At 37.2% G+C, this 13,095-nt stretch overlaps 1 long non-coding RNA gene across 3 annotated transcripts in view; it reads left to right on the top strand.

Moving 5' to 3' along the window:
• LOC139439038 (uncharacterized) overlaps positions 1–13,095 on the top strand; it is a 148,444-nt gene that overhangs the window by 36,925 nt on the left and 98,424 nt on the right. For all 3 annotated transcript variants that reach the window (XR_011648862.1, XR_011648863.1, XR_011648864.1), the window contains exon 2: positions 4,890–4,946. This is a non-coding gene — a long non-coding RNA (uncharacterized lncRNA). The remainder of the gene's footprint in view (positions 1–4,889; positions 4,947–13,095) is intronic.

The raw sequence follows: 13,095 nt of genomic DNA, 5'->3' as shown, positions 1-13,095 counted from the left end.
AGAATAAAAGGAGAAACATACTTGTGTGCCCAAGAATTTTCAGATCTATTCAGTCCCTAAGTGTGCCCCAGATAAGGCTATTTGCAAATACTGCTGGGGTTTAACTATCCTATACTAAGGAGAGCAGTTATTTCAGTGTCTATCACTAGTACTTCTATAAAGGGAATAGAAGGGGGAAGAGAAGGATGGAAAGTAATAAATATTCTGCCAAGGTGCTACTCAAATACGATCTGTGGTCCCCAGATCAGCAACAGTAGCATGCCGAATCTCAGCCCCACCCCAGAGCTGCTGAATCCGAACCTACATTTAACAAGATCCACAGGCAATGCTTAGGCATATTGAAGTTTGAAAAGCACTGCTCTAGTACGTAATGAAAATACTTGGTTCACCACAATTGATTTACCTCTATTAGAATAGGTAAGACATATAAGCTGTAAGTATTAAATATTGAGAATTAATTTAATTTTGTTTGCAGGTAGTGACCAGACTTAACTGATGATATTTCACTAAACAGCAGTGTTCTGTTCAGGGGAGTATATAGTTTTGTATTTAGCATTGGTGAGGTGCTCTACTGCTTGATGGTTGAAGTGAAGAACTCATTTACTACCCTGGAATGTGACAACAGTTATGGACAATTTACCTCCCCTTACCTTTTCCCTCCATTAATCAGCATATAAAAAGATATTTTAAATTAGTTTTTTTTTTTAAGATTTATTTTATTTATATATCCCCCCCTTGCTGCTTGCTTGCTGTTCTCTGTGTCCATTCACTGCACATTCTTCTGTGTCTCCTTGTCTCCCTTTGTTGCGTCATCTTGCTGTGCCAGCTCTCTGCAGGCACAAGTTGTCAGCTTTCCACGGGCGAAGGCCAGCTTGCCTTCACAAGGAGGCCCTGGGTTCGCTTCCCAGGGTCTCCCATATGGTAGATGGGAGCCCAATCAGTTGAGCCACATCTGCTTCTCTTAACTTAGTTCTTAAAGAATTTCATCATGTTCGTCTTTTACTCTTGGTCATGTTATCATCATGGGTGTCTCAGGGAAAAAATCTACGTACAGCAAAGTGGCATCCTTAGTGATGTGCCAAGCATTCCTTCTGAGAGGCTAAACCCAAAAAGCAGAGCTGAAAATTTTTAGGGTATAAGCTCATTTTGGCCTAAGCTCAGTTTTAAGAACACTGCTATTTAATGTTTATTCTGTTATATATCAATAGATCTGAAAGTGAAAGCCCTTTCATGAGCATTTTTAACTACCATAGCCTCGTGTATATGATGATCTTTTTCGTTATGTAGAGAAGAAGTTTTTTTATTTTCAGAGTAAATGAAAAATGCCATTACATAGTGGTGACCAGTATGGGAAGTGCTTGTGCATTTAAATCTTTCATAGTGTGATGCAAAGATTTTTTTTCTGTTTTATCTTTTCTACTATTTATGATGGTCATATTACTTTCGTAGTATATAAAAACTCCTGTTTTCTTTTGTAAAAGTAACACTTAAAACAAAAAACACATTTCATGATGAAAGGATTAAGACCATTAAAACCAGATCTTGAGGGAGTTATAGTTAGTCCCAGGGCATTTCCTTCAAGTTCCATGATTCATTTTGGTGTAAATTGACAGAATCCTAAAACTTTTTAGAAGCAACGTCACTGCTACACTAGTCCAAGCTGCTATCATCCCATGCTCCAGGAGCCTAATAACTGGTCTTGCCTCTTCTTCCCATGGCTTCTCTTCATTCTGTTCTCGACACAGTGACCACAATTATCCTTTCAAACTGCAAGCCAGATCACATTGTGCGTGTGCTCAAAACCCCTCAGTTTCATTCCATAGCTCTCAGAATTAACAACAATTGCCTTACAGTGTCCCCCAAAGCCCATTACTTTCCTCTCCAACCTCATTTCCCACGACCTCTTCCTTGCTTATTCCTTGCTATCCCCTTGGACAGACAGGCTCCCAGAGTCTTTGCACCTTCTTCTTCCTCTGTTTGGAACCATCTTTCCATACTTCTTTGGGCCTTCTGTGATCAATGTAAGTTTTTCATTGAGGCTTTCCTCGAACACCCCATTTAAAATGTAACTCCACATCCCACACCTGCAAACACACCTTGCCCTGCTTTACTTTTCTTCGTAACATTTATTATCATCTTATATCATTTTACTTGTTTGTTTATTGTCTGTCTTCTCCCAGAATGTCACCTCTTTTTGAAGAGGGATTTTGTGCTTGTTTAGGGCTGTGTCCACAGCACCTAGAACATTGCCTGACGTATTCTAGATGTATGCTATTTATTGAATAAATGAATAAAATTGGTCCTCTCAGACCCCATGACTAGTTATGAATTTAGAGTCAAATGTTTCTCCCCACCAGTTCTTAATTTTTATCAAACAAGAGGACTGGAATATTAGAACATCCATTAAAAAGGAACTATAGCAGTCTTTTCACAGTTGCAATCCATTTAAAACATTCTACACAGTGAGTTAAGAAATGCCAATTAATTGTTGATTTGTAGGGCAGATGGGAGGATAATGCAGTCGGTACAGTCTGGGTGTCCTGCGTACTGAAGAAGGTGCAGTATATGGGGACTCCTTCACATTTTCTTGCTGTTAGCCTCTCTGGTTTTGAAGCATCTCTCTAAGTCTTTCATTCTCCTGTCCTCTCAGCAGCAGTACTGCTTTGGTTACCTGCGCACATAGGGGGCGTGTATGTGTGTGTGTGTGTTGCCTGTGTTATCTTATGAAGGGCTTCCTTTGGCTACAACTTAAACTTTCCTTTTTGATTATAGTGTTTCTTAGTAACCCATCTCCTCATGTCTTCTCTGCAGAGTTGCTACCCAAATGTATCTTGAACTTTTGCTATTTCTCTCTTAATATCTTAAGATTTATCTCAACCAGGGACGTATAGGAAATAAAAAAGTTACATAAGTGAACATGGGCAGTACCCATCTAATTACTGGAACCCTAGGCATGAGAGAGCATACTGGGGAGGCTGGAGCCCATTCTGGAATGCCCTGTAGTCTACTTAGCAGAATTATCCTCTTTTGGTCTTGGGTGCAACAGGTTCTAATAACCCCAAGTCATCATCCGCTCAGTAAAATATCTGTTGAACATCCATTATGTATAGAAGTTATGAATGATGCTAATAAAGTGAGCATAGTATCTGCCTTCATGGAGCTTATGGTCTAGTGACACAGATAAACATAAATTAATAAATACAAAATTGTGTAATTACAAACTGTATTACATGCTATGCAGGAGATGATCACAATGCTACAGGAGCTTAAAATAGGGGAATCTGGGGAGTGGATGTAGCTCAAGTAGTTGAGCACCTGCTTCCCATGTATGAGGTCCCAGGTTCGATCTCTGGTACCTCCTAAAAACAAACAAACAAAGAAACCAACTCTCACTGGGGAGCAGATGTAGCTCAGTGGTTGAGCACCTGCTTCCCATATACAAGGTCCTGGATTCAATCCCCAGTACCTCCTTAAAAAAGGATGGGGGCGGAATCTGACCTAGTCTTGGGGGTCATGAAAATAACATTCAAGCTAGGATCTGCAGGTTACTAGGCAGTGTGTGTTTCAGGGAGAGCAGTGCATGCATTAATTTCCAGGCAGAGGAAACAAAATTTCTGAGGCATTGGGGAATCTTGTGCAATCAAGGGAGTAAAAGAAGACCAGTGTGGCTGAAGTGAGAGGACAGCAGGGAGAATGGTGCATGGAGGAGGCTAGAGAGGTGAGCAGGACCTTAGAGTCAAGTTCAGATACTTATAATGAGACAAATTGAGAGCATTAAAGTGTTTAAATAGGGCTGAGCCACTGTGTTTTTATTTTAAAATGTTTATTCTGGCCACATTGTGGATAATAGGTTGGAAGAGAGCAAGTTTTGTGTTTGTCCAAGAGAAGGACAACGAAGGCAGCTCAGACTAGGATGGTGGTGATGGTGGTGAAGAGCACTTGGCAGGAGAGATAGTTTTGGAGGCAGTTGACATCTAGTGATGGAAGCCATCATCTTGCCTTACTTGCTCACTAAACAGTCTTCTGTTGTTTTGACTTCATTTTTAACTTGCCTGTAAGGTGCCTATGCCTGGGATTTATTGGTCTTTGGTAAATATTTGTTGAGTAAAGAAATGTGAATATATTAGTCAAGCAGTAGCAAGAGTTCAACTGTCTGACCATTATATTTTTCATTGCAAGTGAATACATAAGCATTATGGCTTTATATATCACTTTAGTGTGAGCTTTGTTTAGTGTGAATTAGTCCCAATAAATCTGATTATTTCTGGAACCTCAATGAGATAGATTTTAGAGCCAGCCCAAGTTGAGGGACAGACCCTAGATAGCCATGAATCTTCTAAGGTAAATGTCAGCCAGTGGAAATTTTCTGAATAATTACCTTTCCTAAGCAAAACCCTCTTTTCTGCATAATGCTTTTCCCTTATAATTCAAAAATATATTTTTTAGTAAATCTGTAATAGCTAGCGGTTGCCACCATTGTTTCTATCTTTAGAGCAGCATTTATTTCACCCAGTGGGCAGAAAGTAATGCCCATCTTTTATTTCAGAGTGTAGTTTGAAAAGGCCTATTCAAAGTAGAAGAAGTCAGAGTCAAGGAGAATCTTATTCTCGTTTCCTGATGTTTCTAACTTTTTATTATGGCACTTTGATTTCTTTGAAGCCATAATTTATTTGTTTTACAAATCTCTTATTTTCTATACATGAAATGATGATATCTTAATGTTTTTTATCTAAGAATTCAGTAAAGTTAGGCAACTGAAATAACTGACCAGAAGTTTAATGAAGCCCTTTAAAAGGTATTCTCTATTTGGAAGATATCAAAAAATGGTGCAAAATTTATGTGTGTATTTGTGACTACCTCACTAACAATAGTTCCCTCCTCTTTTGCAGGAGAAAAATGGAAGAAATTGAGGTACTTTTCGTGGAACAGATGAAACCATGAAATAGGTAATTGAAATAGCAGTGATGTGTATACATTTATTAAATATGTTAATATTTGTAAAGTGCTTAGAACAGTGCCCGACACATAGTAAATACTTTATAAGGTTTGTTATTATTATATTAGTGTAAGTTCTTTAAAATGCACCAGAACCCAAAACAAACCAATCTCACAAACAAAAAATACCCAACAAAAAATCCAAACCCTTGTTCCTAAAGCAAGTGTGTCTATCACTGGTAAGTTTTGACATGGTCTCTGTGTGTCCTGGTACATTGGCTCTGAGAAATTTTTTTTTGCCTGAGCATCCTGAGTCTTGACCTTTCATAATGAATATATGTCAGGTCAGTTTAAATTTTGAGACAAAACATAAAAGCATCTTTGAAATTCTTGAAGAGATAGTGCTTTGTCGTTTGGAAAAATGCATTGCTTAGTTTTGTCATTTGGAAAAAAATGCTTTGTCATTTGGAAAAAAGCATTGCTTAGTTTATAGGGAACCACTAAATGGTTTATGGGTAGTTACTAAAGGTTTAGAGAAGGTGGTATTAAGAACAGCATTCAAATTTTTTGATGATGGCAGATTGATAACTTGAAATAGGAAGTTCCAACTTTTGAAAGACCCTTCATAGGCACTACCTTTGATAAGAATATTGGTGTTACTGAGACCGACTGATACATTTGACAAACATCTATAAGGGCATATTCTTGGCATTGGAATTTAAAGTTGAGTGTGACTTCTCCTTATCCCACTCCACCTCTTTGAATCTGTCTCCTTTTTTCTTCTCTGAGAAGACTTGGGCTTCGTGCCCAGGTTGATGCTGTAGATTCCACCTTCCTTCTCATCTTCAGCCTTCCTATCTCCTCAGGCTACTATCGGTCAGTGTATCAGCATGCTTTTTTCAGGGTGGGGGAGTGGGGTTCACTGTCTGATTTCGTAGAATTAGACTTTTCTCTAGATGTATCTTCTTTCCTCATGACGTCTGTTTCACAGTTAGTGTAGTTTATTTTAAACTTTATACTGTTTTACGTTTTGCCTTGTTTTCATTCTGAAATTTTGGAATATTACCTTTGGAGGTTACTTTTAAATTTGGAGATGTTGCACCTGACATTAACTTGGAAGAGGTGGCTCTGGTGGTACACTCAGTATGTCAATGACTTTTATACCTTTCAATTGCAACTCACAATGAGAAAAACATGTTATATTATGACCCAAGACACACATTCATATATGTAGATATATGGTTTCCCAAAAATAGTACCTTTACTATATGGGAGTTGTGATAGAATTTTCTAATCTCTTGTATTCGATCATTTTTTTCTTCTTCTCTTTTTAATGCAGGTCATAAGCCACAAAATTGATTTCATTACCTGCAGTGTTTTTTTATTTTTTATGTTTTAATAGATTAAAACATTTTTTAAAGATACATAGATCATACAAAACATTACCTTAAAAAATATAAGAGAATCCCATATACGCCCACTCCCCATCCCACCCCCACTCCTCCCACCACCAAGTTCTTTCATCAGTATGGCACATTCATTACATTTGATGAATACATTTTGGAGCACTGCTACACAGCATGAATTATAGTTTACATTGTAATTTACACTCTCTCCCAGTCCATGCAGTGGGTTATGGCAGGATATATGATGTCCTGCATCTGTCCTTGCCATATCATTCAGGACAGCTCCAATTCCTGAAAATGCACCTGTATCACACCTCTTCTTCCCTCTCCCTGTCCTCAGCAACTCCTGTGGACACTGTCTGCACATCATTGATACAGTTTCTTCCATTGCTAGAGTCACAATAATTCTATAGTAGAATGCCAGTAAGTCCACTCTAATCCATATTTTATTCCTTCATCCTGAGGACCCTGGGATGGTGATGTCCACTCCACCTCTAACTTGAGAGGGGGCTTAGATCCCACTTGGCTGATGACTGGCTCCTGCTTGCAGTTGTAGACATTCTTGGTTCCCTGGTGCGGTGATTGACCATCCTCACCTCCCTGGTAGCCAACACAGGCAAGTCCAACAAACCGGAAACTAGATGCTGCAACTCAGCTAAGGCTCAGGGCCCAGCTGGCACACAGTCAGTCCAGAGATTCAAGTCTCCCAAGCATACACCAACCAGCCACGGGTTCAGTAAAAGTGACAGAAGAGCAGAAGAGGCCTGGGTAGAGAGGTCACATCTGAGTCCAACTCTGTCACACTCAGGAACACAAATTCCAAATTAGGGCCCACTGGCAAGGCACTGAACTCCAGAGCCATCTGCCATGACCGTAGGACCTGGGTGTCTCCATAGCCCTCAGGAACACCACTACTTGGGGTTGTATCCACTTGGCTATCTCTGAGATCCTGCTGAGATGTGTGTAAGTGCAACCCCTCTGACGACCTCCTGACTCACTTTGTAGTCTCTTAGCCATATAAACTCATTTACTGTTTCCCCCTTTTATTCAATGTCTTTTTATAGTTGTATCACCAGCTGGTGCTTTTAAGAAATCCCTTGGTATCAGGGAGGCTCATGCCTGGTGTCATGTCCCATACTGGGGGAAGATAATGCATTTACATGCTGAGTTTGGCTTAGAGAGCGGCTACATTTGAGCAAATTGGAGGCTCTCAGGAGGTAACTCTTAGGCACCCTGCAGCTTCTAGGCCTAGTTGAAATTTCCAACACAGGCTCCTAAGCATAGTCATCAGTATCAAGGGCCCATCATTGGACCATCCTTCTTCACTGGTTTTTGCCTTGCACTTGGGGGATTGTTGCTGCTCCATTGGAGTAGGGCAGAGTTCCCCGGAATGGGAACTCAACTTGCTGTGTTTTCGTGCTGTGGTCGGGGCACATGCTTTCTTGCCTTTCTCTCCACCTTGTATACTAATGTGTACAAGTCTTTTCTATCCCTAAAAACTCCTTGAACTTGCCTTAAGGTCATTCTTTATGTGTGGAACTCTCTCCTTCCTTTTGTAACTAAGCTTGTATTTCTATTTCATCAAGTACCATAGACTTTGCAACTTTCAAAGTTTGAACTTTGACATTCTCCTCTTGACTAGTAGCCAAAAATAATTTTATTCACCATTTTAAGTGAAATAGACTGCTCTGTACTGTTAAATCTTGCATATTAAATATAATTTTTAAAAAAGGAAATCTCTACCAGTAATGCACTTATTTTTCATTTGTTAATTCCCATATTTGTTTAGAGCCTCATATTCATTCTTTTTTTTTAGAAACATAACTATTCTGAGGTTATAATCTCACAAAATTCATTCCCTTAAATAGCCCAGGGATCACACAGTTATCACAATGGGTGGGTACTTCAATACATTGTTGTCTTCTTGGTTAGTATCATGGACTGCTGAGAGACAACCTGCTGGCTCAAAGGTAGTGTTGCATTGTTTTTCTGTCCTGAAGTCTGTCATACTTTCATAGTATGATAGTAAACTTGCATACTGGCATATATTTTTTCTCAAGCCTTTATAGGCTTTCCAGCTTAACATTTAATAAATTGAAACATTCATACAAATTCATACCTTATCATACAATTCAGTATGCTGAGAGCTAATGGGGAAGGATTTCATGATAAAACTTGACTCCTTACCTTCGTGTGTTTTTATGGGACTCCAGAATGTTAGTTTGGTGTAAAGCATTCACAGGTATGGATTCATTTAAAACTTTTGGAAATGATAATTCACTCTTCCAAAATAGTTAAGAACTTACTTTTTAAATGATTAAGGCTTACAGCTTGGTTTTTTATGTGAGAGAGACATTTGGTTCTAGTTGTAAATCAAGCACTGGAATAATAAGAAATTGCTTATTTATTTTAAAGCCTTGGTCAGATATCATAGAATTTCTGTACAGTTCTTGTTTTAGCAAAATTCTTGCTGACTTCAGAGGCAAGTTTTATTTAGAAAACAATTGAATTCTATACCTCTGAGATTACTCAGTATAGACAACAGATTTTAACAATTACAATATGCAAAGGGGCTCTTTTCAGCAAACATAAACCAATATCCATCTGTTGTTTGAGGGTTATTTCTAAGGTTGATGGATAATAATACCCCAAAATATTTTAAGATACTGGAGCCAAATCATAGTTGTTCCTTGGTTATGTTTGAGTATGTCCTAATTTCAGTCATGGTTAATAAAGTCTTCCTATATCATTATGAATATAGCATATTTGATGAAAATGTAGCCAAATTTAGTATTATAGACCAATACATTTCTATATTTTATAATTATTTTAAAATGCCATATAGCACAATTTGGATTACTTTGTTTTGTATTATCTTTTGAAAGTATAGTGAGAAGAGAACAAATCAGTCTTTGATAGCTAGATGTCAAGATGTATATCAAAATTCTTTGAAAAATATCTCTAGGATTTCATTTGGATTTTCCTTTTTGTAAACTTTCTGTTACAGCTTTTTTTTTTATTATTTGTAAAATCTTTTTCTCTTGAATCAGTAAACACATACAATAATAAACATTTTCTATTGTTTCTTCTTAACCTTGAGTTAGGGAACACTAACTTCTTGGAGATCTGTTTATCAGGCATATTTTTCCTTCTTTTATTCACTAATTACCTGGAAGATAATCAAGTCCAGTATTTAGTCCAATATTCTACAGCCTCATGCATTTGTGTCACTTGGATTGATGCATCATCTCTGTATGGAAAAGGGCTAGAAAGGTCCAAGGTGATGCAGTGGTACCTTTCTGGTGGTCATGGCATTCATTTCAAGGCATTTGAATGGCAGTCCTAGTAAAATGGAGAGGCTGGACTGGGTAAGTGAGCCAGAGCCCTCTGTAAATGCAGAAAAAAACAATAAAGGGACTAACTTAGAACTATTAGCACATTGTAACTCTGAAAAATGGAATAGGCAGTCCATATTATAAAAGCCATGAAAACAGATCCATCTATTTTCTCTCAAAGTGGCAGCAGGCTCTAGCTCTTACATCACCATCTCTTCTGAAACTGTTTTTACATTGGTCTTATGTTTGCCATTACAATTAATACTTTTCATTCTCTTTCTCTTGCCTTTGAGATGCCCTACTACTTATTTTCATACCTTTCTCATTACTTTCTCCAAGTAACTTAATAGGCTACTCTGGAACTTTGCTGTTAGCATGGGTTTTTGTTCTGTTTCATTCTTGGTTGATGAACTCACAATATTAGCAGAGTATAGGCAGAGTGAGATGCTTGAAAAGTAGGAGAGATTTCAGATAAATGATTCAGAATCTTCATCTGAACTCCTCATTTTTGAAAACATTAGGAAATCATAAGAAGAGCCTTTAAAAAGAAAATTTCTTTTAAAAAAATTACTTGGAAGGAATTCTAAGAGTGAGTTCTAGCCTTTTCCCTAACCTTTCCTTGTTTATTCCTTGGTACAGGATACATGATTGAAAGCCAGAAGAAAAACACAGGAGTTGTGTACATGTTAGTCCCTTCAACCAATAGCTTTGAGCATATGCAGAAGAGGAAGCAAAATCTTTTTCTCCTGCTGGGGCTCCAGTTCTTAAGTATTTCTCTCTTTTCTCCTCTATCTCAAAGGGTAAAATTAAATATCATAGGACAAGATTGTGCCAACTTCAGGATTAGAAAGAAAATTATTGATGATTTAAGGTAACAAATTACATATGAACAGTATTTGGGGAACATAAAATACCATGTTTGAGTTTAATAACTCATAACAAGAAGCATGTATTTTAAGAAAATATATACATACATATTTTAGCCTTTTCCAGTTTTTCTGGCCATTTTACTTCATATGCTTTCTGAGAGAGAAACTAAAGTGAAAATAAAAAATACTACTTTTAACAAGGCACCCACATTGATCGTGAGATGTGTGAGAAGTCAAATCAGGTAGCTAGGCACTTCTTTTTAAGTGTGAATAAAAGAAAGGAAAAAATGAGAAGCAAGGTATGAAACAGTAAGTGTATTGTAGATTGCTAGTTTTCAACCTCAGTGGCTAACAATACTAAACTAAATACAAATATGTATGTTGTTGTGCTTGATGCTTTTAGGTGCTCATTTAGTAATAGCTTCTATTGTTACAGTGTACCAAGATGTGGTCCTTATTACACACTCAGAAAATTCTTTTATGTTTCTCCTAGTTCAGGATGGATTTGTTTTAATCTACCTTAGATTCTTTTTTGATTTATGACAAACAAACAATAATGTTAATAGCATTTATTATTTACTATGTGTTAGCATTGGATGAAGAGCATGAGGCAGATACCAATATTATCCCAGTTTCACAGCATATACATAATATAAAAAAATCTAAGTTAGGTTAGTGTATCAAGGAATATAATTACCTAGTCCTTGTTGGGAATCAAACTGTGACATTAGCCTCATCAGAATCATATGCTAATTGCCTCTAAATAATGTTACAGCAAGTTTTCAAGCTTTAAGAAGTTTTTGGTTTTATGTTGTTGATTAACTGTAAATAGCTTACAAGGAAATACTACTTATTAAAAGAGGAGGCATTAGAGTAAAAATTACTCAGATTTTCCTAAATTTGGAGCATTATTTTAATAATCCTGGTGTTAAAAAAATTTTTAGTATTTGCAATTTACAGTCTACTGTTTAGTCTTCCAGGACAGAAAAGTGTAATTAAATTTAAAAAAACATTTAAGGTAGAATTTAATTTAAAATGTCTTGTAAATATGATTTGTCTATTTCCTGAAAATTTGTGGGTTTTTTTCAGTTGTATACAATACATCTTGCTAGTTCAGTAGGATATGGAACTTTTAGGCAGACAGATTCTAGGGATTTTGTTTGGTATTTCAGGTATATCTTCTACATGAATAATTTGAAAAAAATAAACCCAGCCCATTTGGCTGCAGGAGCAAATAAATATATATCCACAATCAATTTTCAATTTCAGTGATTAAAAACAAATTTTCTTTATGCAGTAGATCATTTTCTTGTTTAGATTATTTTGTGAGGTTCTTTGTTTACTGGAGTGCATAGCAGCTGGCAGTGGATTTGGAAGTGGCTCAGTGTGTATTTGTGAAAGGGGATTCTCCTTATAATTTAAAACATGTTGCAAATATTACTTAAAAGGTAGAGTTAGCACATGGGGAATATATTACATTTCCATTGTAGATTCAGTTTCATTTGCCTAGTATTAAAAGTACATATGTCCAAAGCAAAGCAGGCAGTCAATTCTTGACACTGTCTTGATAAGCCTTCAGGGTCTCCCCTAATCCTCCCACTGTTCCCATTGTGTGTGTGTGTGTGTGTGTGTGTGTGTGTGTGTGTGAGAGAGAGAGAGAGAGAGAGAGAGAGAGAGAGAGAGAGAGAGAGAGAGAAATCAATGTAAGATTAAGATCCAAGGGTATTTGAGGGGGGATGTAAGTCCCAAAATAACTTAAATTTAATCATTTAAATTTGGAGTTGGAAGTAAGGTTAGAGGACATTTACATTCACCTGAGGTTCAGAGAAATGATGGGCTTTGAACAAGGCCGTAGAGCTATAAAGAACAAAATTTATATTGACAGGTATATGGTATTCAACCAGAAGTTTCAATATGTTAAAAAATGAATGTTAAAACTCTGTCTTTAAAAAAAATTGTAGCAACCTACTTGCAAAGTGTTTGTCTTAGCAAAATGTAATCAAAGGAAAGCCTACTCATACCCAGTTCCCTGTTTTTTCCACTCTACCAGATTGAGGGCAGCCTGACATGTTAGCATAGAGGAATAGAAGGGCAAGATCCAGTCTTTGTTTCGATGACAATGGAGGTTTTATGGGATAATTTTTTTTTTTAAGATTTATTATTTATTTATTTCTCTCCCATTTCCCCGGTCCATGGGATAATTTTAAAACCTGGAACCACTTCCTTTTTTCACAATAGTTGCTCCCTAAGAAGTTCCGTGTCTCTCCCAGCTGTGTGTCCCTCTGTTCAATCTAGAAAACCACTCCCCTAATTCCTCTGTTCTAGGAAGGCCTCTGTAAGATTCCCTCAGGTAACAAAATGCTGCTGTTTAGAAGGTTCCATGTTGGATTTTAGCATTGGTTCTTAACTTAGAGTGTCCTGTGCTTGCTAAGGCTGCAGGTTTACATTGGATTCCTTTTTCTCTGCCCCCATAAGTCCTTTAGCTTCCCAATTTAAAAAAAAAAAACATTTTTTCATCACCAGACACAACTCTCTTCTGGATAGCTATCT

This window comes from Dasypus novemcinctus, chromosome 5, assembly GCF_030445035.2.
Source record: "Dasypus novemcinctus isolate mDasNov1 chromosome 5, mDasNov1.1.hap2, whole genome shotgun sequence".
Taxonomy (NCBI): domain Eukaryota; kingdom Metazoa; phylum Chordata; class Mammalia; order Cingulata; family Dasypodidae; genus Dasypus; species Dasypus novemcinctus.
This window is presented reverse-complemented; position numbering and strand designations above follow the sequence as displayed.